Below are 17711 nucleotides of genomic sequence, written 5' to 3'. Positions count from 1 at the left end.
TTGTATCCTGAAGTTGCAGAAACCTACATTCCTGTAGTAATTGTGCTGTTTGTCTGTATAATCATACATTGTTATTTTATTCCTAGTACAATTTTACAAACTGAAATTAAAATGTTAATGATCTGATCTTACACAGCTGACTTTAATACAGTTCTATGCCAGGCCTTCTGGAATCAAGAGGAACTGGTTTAAATGATGTCAAGGGCATAGGTTAGGCTTTGGGCTTCTTTCTTCTCTTCTGTTTGCAGCGCTGTTAACTGAGCATCACTTAATCTTCCCAGTCTGTTCTGCAGTCATAAGATGATACTTGCTTTCTTCTCTCCTGCATGTCCTTCTGGCTTTCAGTTCTGTCATCGAACTGATTAGCAAGGGAACAAGAGCATGGAAAGAAATTTGTCTGCTGAACATGGTATGCGTTTGTTGGCGACATTAATTCAGGTGAAGTACAAAACTATGAAATACTGCCTTTCTGTAGTATACAAGGCAAGCTTGCTCTTCTGCCTCTTTTTTTCTTTTTCTTTCCTTTGGAGAACTGTTAAGCTGCTGGCAAATAAGGTAGAATAGAGACCATCTATAGAAGTAGACAGGAGGAATACTGACCTTGCTGGCCTGAGAAAAGGGTGTCCTGAGCCCAAGCTGCTGAGGAGGAACTGTTTGTCTGAAGATTCAGTGTGGAGATTGGCTGGAAAGGGTGAAAGTTGATTGACTAGATTAAATAGCACGGCATAGAATGGTGAAACATTTTACCAATTGTTCATGCTCTTCCTGAAAGAAAGTAAGGTTGAGTAAGCTCTTCTTCCCCTTTGTTATTTGGTCTCAGGCAGGATCAGGCACCAGAAATTCCTGTCAAACTGCACAGAAGAACATGTGTCCTGTCCCTTTGTCCCAGCAAGGATGAATCTGGTCTAAGTGTGGCCTTTCCTGCAGCCTAGGAACTTTTTTGTCATCCTATAGCCACTTTCCCAGAGCATCTGGTCAGTACTTCGGAGTGAGCTGAAGTCAGTGTTTGACTTAGATCAAACAGCTTTTGAGCATCTCCAAGGAGTGACACTCTTCAGCATCTCAGGGTGACCTGTGCCAGTGCTCAGCTGCCTGCATTGTGGAAAAAGTGTTCTCTCAGCTGTAACCTTCTGTGCTTCAGTTTATGCCCATTGCTTCTTGTCCTTCTTGTCAAAACAGTTGATAATTCATTGTGCAGTTAGTAATTTCCTTCTTATGCTCTTAGTTCAACTGGGTGACGATAAATACAAAAATAGCTACTTCTTCATTGTTAAAACCACATATGGTAGAAAAAGGTCAGAATCTTATGCTGGATTTACAATAGGCAGGAAATGGAATCTGTATTGTAAGACAAAGATTACAAAACAGCATTAAGAAATTGTGGACTATCCTGTAAATGCTCCACATATTGGTCACTTACCTGTTCATGGAAAAAAAAAAAAGAACAGTGTTGAACAAAGGTAGCTTTTCTCCTGGTAACTTTTATTTTGTAGATATTAAGACATTTACATAACAGTTTCGAAATGATATAACTAGTCCTTGCTTGCATACACACCCTTACTTGCAGGGAAGGATGTTTCCAGTGATTTGAGGTGAGCTGTCCTGTGGCAAGCCTTGACCTGAGGGATCTCCTGTGTCATGGCTGCATGAGAGCTGCAGCAATAAGAGATTTCTATCTTACAGTATATGGCAGGATTTTTGCAACAGTTCAGGTTTTGTTAAATGGTATGGCCGTTTTGGCATGGTAATAATGTTGAACACACTACGTTGCTCTGTCTTGTTCCACTGTAAAGCTTGAAGCAGGACATGCCCTTCAATTTCACCATCTTTACTATTGTTCTTAGCCAGCTTGATTAATCACAAACTCCCAACTTGTTATCCCAGTTTTATATGGGCTTATGTAGATTTCAGCAGAGAGGATTGGTAGGAACAGGGAGCTGCTTGACCTAGCTAACAGAGCTCTGGTCTGCACAGTGATACTGGTAAATGCAGTTCTGATGCTCAGTCTCAGTGCATTGCAAAACCTTGGGTTGCTGTGGCTGCCTGTATGTACTATCTTACTTGCCTTAACAACCATTTCTAAAACTAAAGCTTTCAGTCATCTCCTGTGTGTTCCCTCTCTTTGCAGGGCAGAGGGTCTTCACCTCTGCAGTTATCTTTGAAGACTTTGTATGTGAGATGCTCAGGTAGTATGAAGTATGCCTTGGCTTGCTGATGAAAGGAAGGAATTCCTGAGGAAGAGGAAAGGGAGGAGATCCTATGGTAGCGTTCATCATCACTCTTTCAACAGATTATTCTGGGAGATAAGGTTGGATTCCATTCCAAAATGCTGTCTGTTTAGAACATGTGTTCAGATTGTCCTTTTAGGATTCTTCTGCCAGCTGCCCCCCTCTTCTTAGCTCTCTTTGTGCCCTAACAGTGTGATTCTGTGGTCAGGTTGCTACTGATGTATTTTGGCTTCTCAAACACATGATTGATAGATGCTTCAGATCTCTGGGGTGAGGTCTGAATGATCAGTTCAGCAATCTCAAAACAACTTGCCACTGCTGATAACGAGGTGGCTTACTCCTGACTGCGTGGTCTTCTGTACCTGATGCAGGCTTGGTTTGCTTCAGCTTGCTAAACCAAGAGAGAACTAACCTGAATGGAAGTGAGCTTTCTTTTCTCATGGCAGGGGCACACGAGGACTGGGGTAGGAGGCTGTGTGGGAGGCGTGGTAGAAGAGTGTCAGTCAGGACTGCCGCAAGCTCTTGGGTAAACTAAGCTCTTGTTTCCCCATACCCTGATCTGCACTCTCCTGGAGCCTGCCTGCTGTTGTCTCCATGCCAAGTTTCCAAGTGTCATGTGTTGCTGGTATTGATACTGCTTCACAATGCATGTCAATCTTTCCAGGGGAAACGGCCCTGTCTCTCCGTCATTAACAGAGCAGTCAATCACAGTTGATTTTTTTTTCTCTAGTTCCATTAGAGATGAGCTATCCAATACTGTGTTCCTGGGGTAGGTCAGCATCTTGCTGATCTGTTCCCTGCTCTCCAGGTTCCCAATGAACCTCCCAGCAGATCTTAAGGAGTGTATCTGAATAGGCAGTCCTGTACTCTTCATAGACTTGCACCCTGGTAGAAAGTCGTGCTGGGGATGTAAAGCAGCTCTTGCATTTGTGTTACTCATCAGTTATTCTGATTTTTAATGTGAATGTTGTGTCCCTGAGTTTTGTGTAGAAGCAAGTGGTTTTGCTCTGCTGGATAGACATCTGCTTGAGAGCAAGTCGGTAGGGCACTGGCATATTAAGTGGCATGCTGGAAACTATGTACAAGCATGCTGTGGAAGGCTGTATGCCAAGAAATCATGTGCACAACATGGAGAGTTTCTTTGAGTCAAGGCTTCTTCCTTGATGCACACAACTCTAGCAGAGGCTGAGGTTTACACACCTTAGGTGTGGCTGCCTGCTCTCCAGGCTTTTTTGTCTCTTGCCTGACATGTATTTCTGGAAAAACAAGTTGGTGGAAGCCCGAGTTTATAGAGTCTTACACACTCTTTTATGGGAGATGATCTGGGGTAATAAAACAGAGAAGTTGACTTTTACTATCCTTGTCATTCTGTCTCATAATACTGTCCTGGAGATGCTTGGCAGCCTCTGGCTTGGACAGGTACACTTCACTGGGAAGTAACTGGCTGGAGGACTGGGCCCAGAGGGTGGTGGTGAGTGAAGTTAAATCCAGCTGGCGACCGATCATATGTAGTGTTCCTCAGGGGTCAGTAGTGGGGTCTGTCCTGTTTTTAATCATCATTTGAGTTGGAAGGGGCCTTTAAAGGTCATCTAGTCCAACTCCCCTGCAATGAAGATACAGATACATCTACAACTAGACCATGATGAGTGGAGGCTGATCCAGCCTGACCTTGAATGTCTCCAAGAAAAAGGCATCCACCACATCCCTGGGCAACATGTTCTAGTGCCTCGCCACCCTTGTTGTAAAAAAACCTTCCTTATATCCTGTCTAAATCTCCTCTCTTCTAGTCTGAAACCATTTCCTGTTGTCCTGTCATAGCAGACCCTGCTAAGGAGTCTGTCCCCTTCTTTCTTATAGCCTCCTTTTAGATACTGAAAGGATGTTTCCAAGTTTCCCCAGAGCCTTCTCTACTCCAGTCTGTACAGCCCCAGCTCTTTCATTCTCTCCTCATAGCAGAGATGTTCCATGTCCTGAGTCCTTTTTGTGGCCCCCCTCTGGATGTGCTCCAACATGTCCTCCTGTAGTGAGGACTCCATATGTGGACATAGCACTCAGTAGTCAGACCTTGCACTTGGCGTTGCTGAATCTCATGAGATTCTCCTGGGCCTACTTGAGCCTGTCTAGGTCCCTCAGGATGGCAACCCCTCCCTTGGGAATGTTGACCGCACCACACAGCTTGTCATCTGCAAACTTGCCCAGGGCACACTTGATCCTACTGCTGATGTCATTGACAGAAATGTTAAAGGCTGTATGTGTGTATGGCTGGTATGGCTGGTCTCAGTACTGACCCCTGGAGGACACCACTCATCATTGGTCTCCATCTGAACATTGTCCACCACTCTCTGGGTATGATCTTGCAACCAATTCCTTGTCCATCAGACAGTCCACCCATCAAATCCATATTTCTCCAATTTGGAGAGAAGGATGTTACGGGGAACCATGTTAAAAGCATTACTGAAAGCCAGATAAATGACATCAGTGGCTTTTCCCATGGCAGTTGATGCAGCTACGCCATCATGAGAAGCCACAAAGTTATTCAAAGCCTTGCTGGTTCTCCCCTATCACCTCCTTCTCTTCTGTGTGTCTTAGCATAGCTTCCAGAAGGATCTGCTCCATGGTCTTCCCCTTTACTGGTGCGAGGCTAATGGTTCAGTAGTTCCCTGGGTTATTCTTTCTACTCTTCTTAAAAATGGGTGTGACATTGCCTTTTTTCCAGTCACCAGGGACTTCACCTGACTACCGTGATTTTTCAGATACCATGGAGAGTAGCTTGGCAGCTACATCAACTAATTCCCTCAGGACCCTGGGGTGCATCACACTGGGGCCCTTAGGCTTGTGGATGTTCCTCAGGTGGTCATGAACCAGTTCACACCTCTGAACTGTTTGAGGGCTTTACATAGAGTAGTCATTCATGAGGTCTGAGGCAAAAGAGTTGTAGAGTACCTCATCCTTTTCCTTGTCCATTGTTACTAGCCTGTCTTTGTTGCTCAGTAGGGAGGTGTATGGGAACTGTTGAATCAGGGCCTGAACCACTGAGGTTGATCACCTGAGGCGAGCACTGAGTCAGCTGCAGGAGCACAGGTGAAGGCAATGCACCTGTGTGACCAGAAGGGGTGCAGTCTGGTTCCACCTCTCCCAGACCCCATTTAAGGGCTGACCACCACTGGGGAAGGATCTCTTGCTGGAGATCCCTCCCCTGTGGAGTTCTGGGTGAGCCTTTCTTTATTTACTGGTTGTCTGTATACCATCCACTTCCATTATTTTCTGTGGGTACTATTCTTTCAGGTTATTCACCCTACAAACCCTCAGATTCTTTTCCTCAACACAACTTTTCAGACACTCTGTCCCAAGCCTGTAGCAATGTATGGGGTTGTTTTGATCAAAGTCTAGAACCTGGTACTTGGTCCTGTTGAAACTCATATTGTTGGCCTTGGCCCATTGATTAGCCTGTCCCAATTGCCCTGTAGGGCTTTCCTACCCTCAAGCAGATTAACACTTTCTCCCAACTTGGTGTCATCTGCAAACTTAATGAGAGTGTACTCAATCCCCTGATCCAGATCATCAATAAAGATATTAATATTGTGGCTATCGATGACTACAAGCTACCCAGAAGGTACAGGTGAGAAAGCAGGGGAGGAGACGTTGTCCTTTACATCAAGGAAGGAATAGAGTGTGAAGAGCTGTCCCTAAAGTGTAAGCCTATTGGTGATAGTTACAGTCCAAGGCAACAAAGGGAGCCTGGTGGCTGGGGTATACTCTACAGGCCACCTCATCAAGCCTTCTTTCTCCAGCCCCAGGAAGTGTCATGATCACAGGCTCTGCTGAAGTAGTAGCACAGTAAGCTGTAGGCAATCCAGGAGGCTCCTGGAATGTAACAAGCATAACTTCCTGAGCCAGTTAATAGTCCCAATGGGGGGATGCAGTGCTGGACCTGTTGCACACCAGTGCAAGTGAAGTGATTGGTGGCATCAGAATTAGAGGCTGCCTGAGCCATAGTGACCGTGAGATGGAGTTCACGCTCCAGAGGGATACGAGACAGACAAAGAGTAAGAGTGAGAAGCTTCATTATAGGAAAGCTAACTTCCAGCTCCTCAGAGAGTTAATCAACAAAACCCACTGGGAATCTGTCCTTAAGAACTAGGGAGTGGAGCAGAGCTGGAGGGTTTTTAAGGAAGTTTTACTTAGGGCACAAGAACTCTCCATCCCCAGATATAGCAAGTCAGGAAAGGAAAGCAGGAGACCATGGTTGAACTGGGACCTGCTGGTCAAACTGGGGAATGAAAAGAAAATGCACAGCCAGTGGAAACAGGGACAGGTAATCTGGGAGGAGTAAAGGGATGCTGCTAGGCTGCGTAGGGATGGGGTCAGGAAAGCCAAAACCCAGCTGGAACTGGGTTCGGCAAGGGGCACAAAGAAGAATAAGAAAGACTTGCATAGATAAATCAAACAGAAAAGGAAAGTCCTGGAGGATGTACCCTACCGTAGGGGTGTACAACCCAAAAGAATAGTACCCACACAAAATAATGGAGGTGGATGGTATGTCTTGTATGGCTTATCCAGATGGTATAAAGACAACCAGTAAATAAAGAAAGGCTCACCCAGAACTCCACAGGGGAGGGATCTCCAGCAAGAGATCCTTCCCCAGTGGTGGTCAGCCCTTAAATGGGGTCTGGGAGAGGTGGAACCAGACTGCACCCCTTCTGGTCACACAGGTGCATTGCCTTCACCTGTGCTCCTGCAGCTGACTCAGTGCTCACTTCAGGTGATCCATCAGTGGATCAGCCCCTGATTCAGCAGTTCCCATACAGAGTGTTAGTCAGCAGCCAGCTGAACGTGAGCCAGCAGTGTGCCCAGGTGGGACTATCAGAAATAGTTCAACCAGCAGGAGCAGGAGGTGATTGTCCCTTTGTACTCAGCTCTGATGAGACCGCATCTTGAGTGCTGTGTTCTCTTTTGGACCCCCCTCTGCAAGAAAGACACTGAGGTCCTGGGGCATATCCAGAGAAAGGCAACCAAGCTGTGAGGGATTTGGGGGACGAGTCTTACAGGGAGCAGCTGAGGGAATTAGTTGTTCAGTGTGGAAGGGAGAAGGCTCATGGCAGATGACCTCACTCTCTACAACTCTCTGAATGGAGGTTGTGTCATGGTTGGAGGTTGGCCTCTTCTTCCAGGTGTTACTGGAATAACAATAGGAAGAGGGTTGATGGCCTCAAGTTGTGCCAGGGGAAATTGACGTTGTATATTAGGAAAAATTTCTCAGAAAGGTTGGTAAATTGTTGGCACAGGCTACCCAGGGAAGTGGTACAGTCACTGTAAGTATTTGAGAATGTTGAGATGTGACACTGAGGAGCATGGTTTAGTGAGCATGGTAGGGTTGGGTTGATGGTTGGACTAGGGTATCTTTTCCAACCTTTATGATTCTATAATCTCTGCTTCCATTATTGGAACTTAGTGGCTGACTGAGCCAGAGACCAAGGAGAGTAGGTAGTCCTTCGTGCTGATCAAGTGTCCCCTTAGCTTTCTAAAAGGGCAGCCATGCTGGAAAGGCATCCTGAGATAGATACTTGCTGTGACAATATTAAAGGAGCACCTTCAGTCAGGGCCACCTGGCAAATCCCTTCTCTCTAGATCACAATATTTAGGGCAGGACTGACTGCTGAAAAATAGCGCAGGCTTCAGGGGCTAGTTTCATGAATCTCTCATGGAAAGACAGGGAAACTGACTGTTTCAAGAGTTATCATAGGATATCCTGCAGTTTCTCCCTTGTGTTTCCTTTCCTGCTTAATGACACAGAGATATCCATTGTGTGTTTTACTTCTTGATATTTGTGAAGCGAGGAGGGCTGGAGGAGTAAATTACAGGCAGTCCTCTTCTAATTCAAGCGTGTTCAAATATGTATTTTCCGTTGCCTCTGAAACAGTGGCTGCCACAGAGAATGGCTGAGATGCAGAGATCAGGCTTGGATGTTACTTTTGGGATATCTGTCCTGTTCAAGAATTAATTGGTTCAGATTTTTCTGAAGAGCACTGATTGACTGGAACACAGCTATTTCTGAAAGGGAAGGTGTTTGGGTAAAGTATTTGATATTCCTGTAGCAAACTCGGGAGACTGAGGAAATAATGGAGGGGGAAAGAAAATTATATTTTCCCAGCTCTTCTCTGCCTTCAGTTTAGCCTACAATTACTTATTCCTTAACTTATGAAAGAGGGGTGTAAAACTTACCTTATCTATTCCTCATATGCCCTGTGGAAAGAAGAAGGGTGGACAGACTCTTGTCACCAGGCTGGGAACAGAATTCGTCCCCCCCTGCTTTCCTGAAAGCATCTTCTCCCTATCTTCTCAGTTTGCTGTGTACTTTGAATTTACTGTGTCATCCATTGACTAGCTGCCCTGGGCCAATCTCCTGGGAAACAGACATCACTGTGTATTTAATGGTGCCTTGTGGATGTCCTACTACGTGTAATGCTCCTTCCCTAACTGTTCTTGCTTTTCTCTTCCTTCTCTAAGCACAAGAGTTTCATCCTTTCAGTCACTTGAGCCTATACTTTCAGCCAGTTTTGACAGTCTTCTGACCATCACATCTAAGTTCTGCTTCCTCCTTCACTGTGAAGACATCTGTGATGTGATCTGGTCTCTGCTCTGTGCATGTTCCTGTGCAAGTGCTGCTTGTGCTGCTCCTCAATGGATTTGTTTTATACCCTGAAGTTATGTATCTGCATTGTCTACTCAATTCAATTTCTGACTGACGTTATATAGCCTGGGAGTATGATTAAGTATTGATCTGCTGTGTACTCAGCAGTCAAATTAGTTAATATATTAATTATGTAACAGTGCTTCTCTGCAATAATGTTTGCTACCTACTGGCTGCAGAGTGACTGTATGCATGTATACACTGTTTGCCTTCACCTCAGTCTTTTTAAGAGCTCAGGGTCCCTTGGTGGTGGTCTGGGCATTGCATCTTGCTAATGCTGCTACTTCTTGCATGTTTTTGGTTTTTATTCTCTTCTGGCCGTAGATTTCCAGGAGAAACACTGCCAACACCCCAGCAATTACTTCTAAATCCTCCTGTTTGCTGGAAGGCAGGCTCATCTTCAGGGGCTTCAGATGCTACCATCTCTCTTGCTCAGGTGGAGTGTGGAGCCTTCAGGGATTGGCTTGACTGGGGAACTGAGCAAATGGTTGCTGTGAAGTGAGGACCTCAGCTGGGTCTTGTGTTACAGGGGGTGCAAATAGATAAATAAATATGTCTTTCCTACCTGTGGCCTCCATTCTGCTTAGTGTCCCACACTTCCCTTAGACCTGCAGAGAGATGTTGTGAATACAGGGCTTAGAAAGCACAGATGGGGGAAAAAATGTTTCTCTACTTTGACTTCTTGATACCAGATAAATGTTGGATTCTGCCCATCAAAAATCTCTGGTCAAAAGAGGGCTTTGAACATCAGCTGTGTGCCTGACTTGAAGCTGTATCCCTGCTGTTCTACCAAGTGCTACAACCAACCAAAAATACCATGTAGCCTGTCCTTAGGCAGCTTCAGGGAGGTGGGGAGTTTTCCCCTTTGTGTCCCTTTGTTTTAAATCTCTGTTCATATTTCCTTAAATTCTGAATTTGTTGGAATTTAAAGTGTGCTACTTTGGACTATGTACCAGATTAACAAGTTTTCCCAAGCAGGGGGTGAAGTTTGCCCCCTATTACCAGGGTGTTAGCATAACCCATGCTGAGCTGCAGCGTGCCTCTGTATGTAGAGAAGACTTCATTCAGTGGCCAGCCAAGGGGCTGCCAGCACCACAGAAAATGGTTTTGTCTGACCAGAAACTGTCAGCCCAGGGATCCCAGTGTTATCACACTGTTAAATCTGTGGCTTGTTCTGACAGCTTCAGCTTGCTGAAGGATCTGAGCTGCTCTTCTGGCTTCTGAAGGAATCCAGGAATTTTAAGCTGCGTGTTCCTGGTGAAACAGCATCTCTTTTTACACCTGTATGTGCATTTACATAGAAACAGATGCAAAGAGAGAATTGAAGATGCAGCTATGTCTTGAGTTTTGTATGTTTAGCTGTGTGACTGTTTTATTTCTATCTTCTTTCCACAATTCATCACGTCAGGTAAAGCATATTGCTGCCTCTGCTCAGCAGTACTTGAAGGGCTGAGCCCTGGGTCTCCTCCTGCTTCTTTTCTTCAGTCCCCTTCTGAGAAAAGGTTGTGGTGCAGCTCTTCCTAGCAGCTGCATCCTCATGAATTGCTATTCAGGTAAGGTAGTGTTCCTCCAGACATGTTTTGCAGCATTGCTTGGTGAATGCTGCCCAATTGTGTGTCCTTTCTGATTTCAGTTTGGTGTACTCAACATAAATAATTGCAGGTGATTCTGTCTGTCTGCGTCTCTCCCATGTCCTGTTTTTTTTCACTTTTCACTCAGTAGAAGGAGGGAAAATTGCTGCAGATGCTAAACATGGATTGGGAGAATGGGAAAAACTCAGCACTTCAACAAACAAACCTACTAATGCTTAAAATATATTCCCTGGTAAAATGAGAGAGAAGGTAAACTCCACACATAACATGTTGTGCTTATTGCTGAGGAACAGGAAAGAGCTGTACCACTCATCCTTCCTTAGCTGCTCTGCTTCCAGGGCTGCAGTGGTGGTGAAATATTTCTGCCTTGGAAGCTTCATTCTCTGCTTTTCTAGTTCACGTGAGCATCATAACATCTTTATTTTTTTCCCATCTTCCCAGTTATTCTCTACCCTCTTTCCTTTCCCAGCACTCCATTAAGCTCTGCTTCAGTACTGACAAAAATGCAAAGTAAAATGAGGTTCTCTGAAGGGTATTTTGATAAAAAAATATCTGTAGTTAAAATGCACCTATGGTAAGCGTGCAAATGTATGCATAAATATGAACAAACATCAGTTATGTCCAAAACTCTTGTGCATGACTTACATGAGGTACAAAATTGTTTAAAGTGTAAACAGTCAGAACAGTGTTTTTGATAAAACTGAAGCTTTCATGTGCTGTCCCATTAAAGGAATTATTCACAGGCTGAGGACTGAAGTGGAGATGGCAAAACAGCCTGGTGTCAGAGCTCGGCAAGGAGATGAAAGACTGTTTGGCTGGGTCACTGCTAAAGCAGTGCCTTGAGAATGCAATGACTATGACTGGACAGCAATGGCTCTTCCAAGGGGCTGAGAAAGCACTCAGTAAGTGATGTGTGAGAACACACTTTTGAAGGAATTGCATGGTACCAAAGCAAATGCAAGGGTGGTTTCCAAGCCACTGTGAATGGAAAATAAATCATATTTTCAACAGGCTACAACCACGAGGTTTTAATGTGCTGTTTATTCACACTATGTGGGGAATTTTTGATATGGTGCCTTAAGGGGAATGCTTTTTGTGACAGCTCAGCACACGGTTGAAGGTGGGAAATTCTGCTTCCATTGTTTAAGAAAATTATCAGTTCTGCTCTAATCCTAGTAAATCTTACTGCTTTATTCATGAAAAATGATTTTTATTTGAACCTTAGTGTGATCTTGCTCAACAGTTTTTGCTGTATCTCTCTGTTCCTCCCACCACTCCCCATCCAAAGTGCAATACCAACACAAGTGTGTCTTCTGCATAGATTTTTCTTTGCTGTTAAAATATAATTTTTTATCCTTTGCAGATGGGAGTCTTGTTGGATGCCCAAATTGTGCTTTGCTTTGGCAGTCCACCTCAGTAGTGCCCTTGTTTTTTTGTTTGTTTTTTGTGTGTTTGTTTGTTTCACAAATCTTAAAAACCTTTGGTGCAGGAGGTAGGCAGCTGGCAATTACACTTCCCTGTGCCTCAGTACCTTATTTTCAGGTAGCTATGGCAAACCCATGAATCACTGCTTTCTTTATGCATGCTTGAAGGAATTTGGTTGCCAAGGTGACTTTTCAAAGACTGTTTCTGCAGGCACAGGTCTTTTCTGAGATGGGAGCCAAAGATCCACTCATTTTCCTTCCTGCACACAGCCTTAAACAGAATGGACCATGATGTGCTAACCAACTGAGAAGGAGGGTCATGTTCTGTAGTGGAGCTCGGGCTCCAACTTTCAATTCTCCTAATGCTCTTTCTGCCAGGAAAACAAACTGCAAAACAAAACCCTGCTCTTCTGTCTGACCAGCTGTTGAGGGAACAATCTGGTCTAACCTCTTCTGTTCATTTTTGGTCTTTCCTACTAACTGTGCAGGAATCTTTTAGCTAATTGTGTTATGATCCCACATCAAATCCAGCGGAGACACCCCGGTACCATGTAGTGGTGTGTGCTCTGCACTGGCAGTAAGTCCTTCTCTAAGTTGGGTGCTTCTAATGGCAATGTAGGCTCTCTGTCTTTTCCCCAGGCCTTTTACATGTGTTCTGTCAGTTGGGCTGGTTATTGTGACCTCTTCCAATGGCTGACCTCCTTTTCTCTATAGTCTTATAGTTCTAAAGGCATGACTACATTTGTCAGTCACATTTGCACAAGAAAAGCATAAGAGACCCCTGTTAAAGTTCATTATCTTCCTGGATTTTGGCTGACACTGTTATTAAGAGCTGAGGGCCTGAACTTTCAGGTCTCTGGGGATTTTTTTAGAAACTATTTCTTCCAGGCTTCTTGCTGAAGTAAGCAGAATTTTATTTTTCTGTAGTGTTTGAAAAAATGGCAGATTCTGCAAAAATTGAGAAAGAAATAAGCTGGAAATGTTTGTGGCAGAGCTGAGAATGGTAGTGTGGCTGGTCTGAGTCCTGGCTTCCACCACGTGTGACAGAGGCTGCTTCATGCCGTGAGTATCTGTGCTATTTCACAAACTGTGTGAGTACAGGAGGGGAGGAGAAAGAACTGCTTGCTGGGATTCATGGTCAAAGTGGGGACCTGAGAGTGGAACAAACTGCAGATCCAGTTGGACCAGGGCTCCTTCCCAGTGAGACCAGGAATCAAAGACATTGGGTACACACCCAATGGGGGTCTGCATGCTGCTGCTTTGAGGAACTTGTAGTAGGGTTAGTTACTGCAGTCACATCAGGAGAGAGAGCACCCTTGGGAAGTGAGGTGCTCCCAGTGGTGTGTCCCCCAACATAGACTTAGGATTTAAGGGCTTTGCATAGCACCAGTGTCTGAATTACAGCAGAGGAAGCTGCTCTGCCTGGATGGTAGCGCTCAATTCTGGTGTACAAGTTCACCAGCTTTCTAACCTGACAGCTGGTAGAGTTGCACTAGTTAGTGTTTCCTAAGGAATAACTTGAGCAGTTCATACTCATTTCCTGTAGGAAATGGATGGTGATATCCCTGGTGCTTCCTGAAGCACCCTCCAGTCTCACTTCTAGTCTTGCACTTCTTGAAGACTTGATCCTTAGGCTTCTGTGGGGATGAGGAAAGCCCAGAAAGCCCAGCTGCTTCTCTTCTCTGAAGTGGCTGGGGCTGCTGAAAATGCTGCTTTGGAGGACAGCTTGTCCCCAGAGTTTACTGTTGCACGCTGCTGCACACATTGCGTGTTTCTGGCCAAGTGGAACTGTTGCAGCCTCATACACTATCACTGGTGTGGCTAACTGGAGATGAATCTTTTGCAGAGGAAGGTTTTGCAGTAGCTGGTTACAGCCCAGGAACGTTTCCCAGGCCTGACAGAGGCACAGCATAAGTGCAAAGATGTGAGTCACACTGCTTCTTCAGGTTTGAGTGTGGAGTTTTATAGGAGGCTTTGCTTTACGTAACCAGGTGAACTGAAAGGATCAGGAATACAGATCCCATTTTAAGTAGGAAGCCTTTCTCACTTAGCAAAGAAGTGTGTGCTTGTGTAATGATTAAACACAATCAAAAATAACGTAGCTTGTTTTGGAACATAAAAAGCAAATGCTGTATCCATGGTGAATGCTGTCCTGTCCCTGAAGATGATGGGCTGTCATCTTCTCTTCAGTTTTGTTTTCAGAGTGGACTCAGGATGGCAGGACTTGGGCTGCGTAAAACTCAACCACTGGACCAAGTGCAGAGTAAGGGAGCAAAGAGGCTGAATATCAGCCCCTTATTGCTGGCCTTGCTATCTCAGGTGTGGGTCTCACATACCCTGGTTGTGGAAGAGAAGTGGAGCTCAAGGTCACCTCAGTGTGAGCTCAGCCACGGGGCAGTGAGGATGAACGTGGAGTGCTGCCCCTGCCAGCACCTCAATGCTGGGGATATTTTGGATGACTTTCTTCCTGTCACATTCAGCATTCAGCATGGGCCTGTCAAGTCACACTACAGTTGTGTTTTCACTGTGAGCTGGGGAGAAATGCAGCTGTGGTTTGCTAGTTCCCAGATCCTTCCAGTGAAAAAGGGTGGCAGGCAATTTTCAAGTGATGCTGTGCAGTTTTAAACAAACAAATGAAAAAACCCAACGACCAGAAAACCCACCCAGCCTTCTGTATTTGGATGCAAACTTTGAACTTCTTCAGAGGATTTACCCTGCTGCTGTAGGCATATGCTCATTCTTGCTGCTGTTTAGCAGCTGGGGCTGAAATTAACACATCTGTTGTTGTTTAACTTCAATTTATACTCTACCCAAAATATTTGCCACAATATTGTGTTTTGAGCAGCAACAGCTTCACTGTTACTTATCACCAGAGTTCTGGGAGTACTGCATAATGCTATGTGCTATTTTGTAATAGCTCTTACCAGAAGGGGACTTGGTGCTTTGCTGCAGCTTTGTGAGAAGTGGAACAGATGCCAGTGTTGCAGAACTCTCTGTTACAGTGCGGTGTAGTACAGATGCAGATTTATTTCTGGTGGTTTTGCTCACAACCGAGTCCTTGAAGCAGCATGATTTCCTGGATCTGTTCAAAAATGCCAGCAAAGGCCATGTTTTCACATTCTTTGTTGTGCTGTCCAAAGTGAGACCGTGGGGGAAGCTGTTAGCCCAGTCTCATACCTATACTAGGCTTGTTTCTGAATGCCTAGAATTGATAAAATGGGAATTTTAAATATAGAAGTTGTATCTATTTTTAGTGTAAAGACTGTGACAGCAGTCCTCAAAAAAGAATTAAAGAACAAAACCAAAAAACCCAAATCATAACTGTTTAGAAATGAGGTTTTGTGGATGTACCTGTGCATGCAGACAGAATCTTGAGAGTCACCAGGAGCAGTATCAAATACTGACTGTAGTAGGCAGAAAGATATTGCTATTTCTGCATCTGTTTATATATAAGGTGTTCTGTGCTGATCACAGGGAAGAAAAACACATCCTCACTAGAAGGAATAATTATGAAGTTTACAATGTGTAAACCTAGCTCAGCTAAGGTAAGTGGGTTTACTAATCCATTTTTCCTGTGATAGCACTTGTTAAGTTACATGTAGAACGGTCTGAAGTCTGAACCCTTCTGATATAATGGAAAAATAATTAAAATGTGTGTGCAGTCTGGCTTCCATCTCAGAGGTGCTTGCAGTCTAAATAAAAATAAAGACTACCTGGGGGACAGCCTGCTCTGTTGATTAACTAACCAAATGCTGCCTTCTGTGTAAGAGCAGCTCTCCAGTGAGTTTCCAGCAGCTTTGGCACTTGGTGTTGTAACTGGAATTTGCCAAATACAACTTGGCAACTTACAACAGCAAGAGAAAAAAAAAAAAGCACCCTTCTGATGGGTGAGGAGGGATGCACCTAGTGAAAATCTGTGGAATATGCAGTGCTGTTCCTGCGTGGTACTGGGCTTGGTTCAGAATAGCTGCTCTGTGCAGTTAGTGCCCTGCATGGGGGGGAGAGTGATGAGCTGGCCTTGTTCCTGTCACCTTCCCAGGCTGGAGCTGCATGCCTTGTGGCACAAAGGAGACTGGAAAACTGGCAGTGCTTACAGACAGCCATTTCCAGCCAGAGAGCAGCAAAGCCCTGGGGTTGTGCAGTGGTGCTACCCGTCCCTGTCCCACAGAGCTGTGGCTGCAGGCATTTGGTACTTGTCCTCCTGCTGGTGAAGAGCTTGGGCTCTTGCCAAGAAAATAACTTTTGTATTTCCTTAAACATTCTACTGCTGGTTAGGGAGAATAAATAAATATCAGAATTGATGTTATTACTAGAATTTGCCAGCTGGCTGCAGTTTTTTTTTCATTAACAAATCCCACTTGGCACTGTTTTCCTAATGAAGTAATGAGCATGTTTTCAGACAAGGGGACAAAGCACCACTGCTTTTGAAAGCTGCCAGCACTCTAACAGCCAGGGTCTGCCCAGAACTCAGGGAGAGGCTTCCAGTCCCAGCAGCTGCTTGTGCACTGCTGGGATGCAGTTTTGCTATTCACATTTTGACCTCCTTGGTCCATACTTGCTTCCTTGGCAGTGAAATCATAGGGATTTAGAGTGCTGGTTGAGGGATAGTGGGATGTTGGCTGTGGTGGATGTGTAGCTACAGCAGGGGGTGGGTACTACGTGCACATCTTGGCCTGGATCTCTGCTGCTATGCACAGCATTAATCCTGGCTGGAGCAGAAGTCAGGCGCCTGCAGGCAAGTAGCCTTCAGGGAAAGCAAGCAGCAGGCTGCTGTCACTCAGCTGTCCTTTGGCTGAAGAATGACTTTGGGGGCTGCCACCCCAAGGTTTAGACAGCTTGGTAGGAAGGAGAGACTTGGAGTCACAGAGCCTGGTAAATCACAGGAGAGAGGGTAGCTGATGGCAGCTTATGTAAGTCAGTCATTTTTCCATCTACTTTGTCTCAGCAAATGAATTTACTAAATTTACCCATTAAAAAAATGTATGAATGTTCTTTGTAAATAACTGGTCACTTCTAGATATGGTTTTATTTCTTATTTCTTAGGTACATTAATTGTGGTAACATATTCTTCTGGGACAAGAGGCAGTGAAAGCAGCAGCTGGATTTGCTGTGCCCTTCAGAACTCAGTTTGTTTTTGTTACCCTTCTGAAATGGTCTCCCCACCCCATCAGGCTTCTTCTGATCTTCGCACATTGGGATTGTTAAGTGGTGATCCAGCTTTTGTTTACCTCATCCTGAAAGATAGGAAGCTTCAGAAAAGTCTTGGGTGTAATGTTTTCAGAGTTCTACTGAATTCATTTATCCAGTTTCTTTGAGTTTTGTTTGAAGGGTATTTCTTTTCCTTTTCAGGCTTGAGAATAGCCAAAGTTGAGCAAAGTAGTATTTGGGGAGCTTATTCCTCTGTTGGCATTCCTGTAGCAGTATTTTACAGGATGTTTCAAGAGAAAAGTTGACTAAACCTTTCATTTTAAGCACTAAAGATAGAACTTTGCAGTATAAGCAATGCATCTCCAGTGAAAACTATTTTTTTTGTCCCTTGGTACTGGAATCAGTGAGAAAAACAGCTGTTTCTGAAATACTGAAATTAATATGGAGAGTGTGTTAGCCTTTTCCTGAGCCACACGCCTGTGTTTTTCAGACTGTCCCACTGTCTGCTGCATGCTACCTGGGCAGATGTGGAGGGCAGGCCTGCTGCTCGTGGTAGCCATGTCAGGAGGCCATTCCTTCTGTCCTTGTGTGCCCACTGTCTGTTACTCATCTTCTTGGTTCTATCCAT

General features: G+C 44.7%; 1 protein-coding gene across 2 annotated transcripts in view; it reads left to right on the top strand.

Annotated features, from left to right (window-relative positions):
• SLX9 (SLX9 ribosome biogenesis factor) overlaps positions 1 to 17711 on the top strand; it is a 46527-nt gene that overhangs the window by 18460 nt on the left and 10356 nt on the right. The window lies entirely within an intron of this gene.

This window comes from Cyrtonyx montezumae, unplaced genomic scaffold (assembly GCF_038088225.1).
Source record: "Cyrtonyx montezumae isolate F1298 unplaced genomic scaffold, pur_monq_1.0 scaffold_7, whole genome shotgun sequence".
Classification (NCBI taxonomy): domain Eukaryota; kingdom Metazoa; phylum Chordata; class Aves; order Galliformes; family Odontophoridae; genus Cyrtonyx; species Cyrtonyx montezumae.
This window is presented reverse-complemented; position numbering and strand designations above follow the sequence as displayed.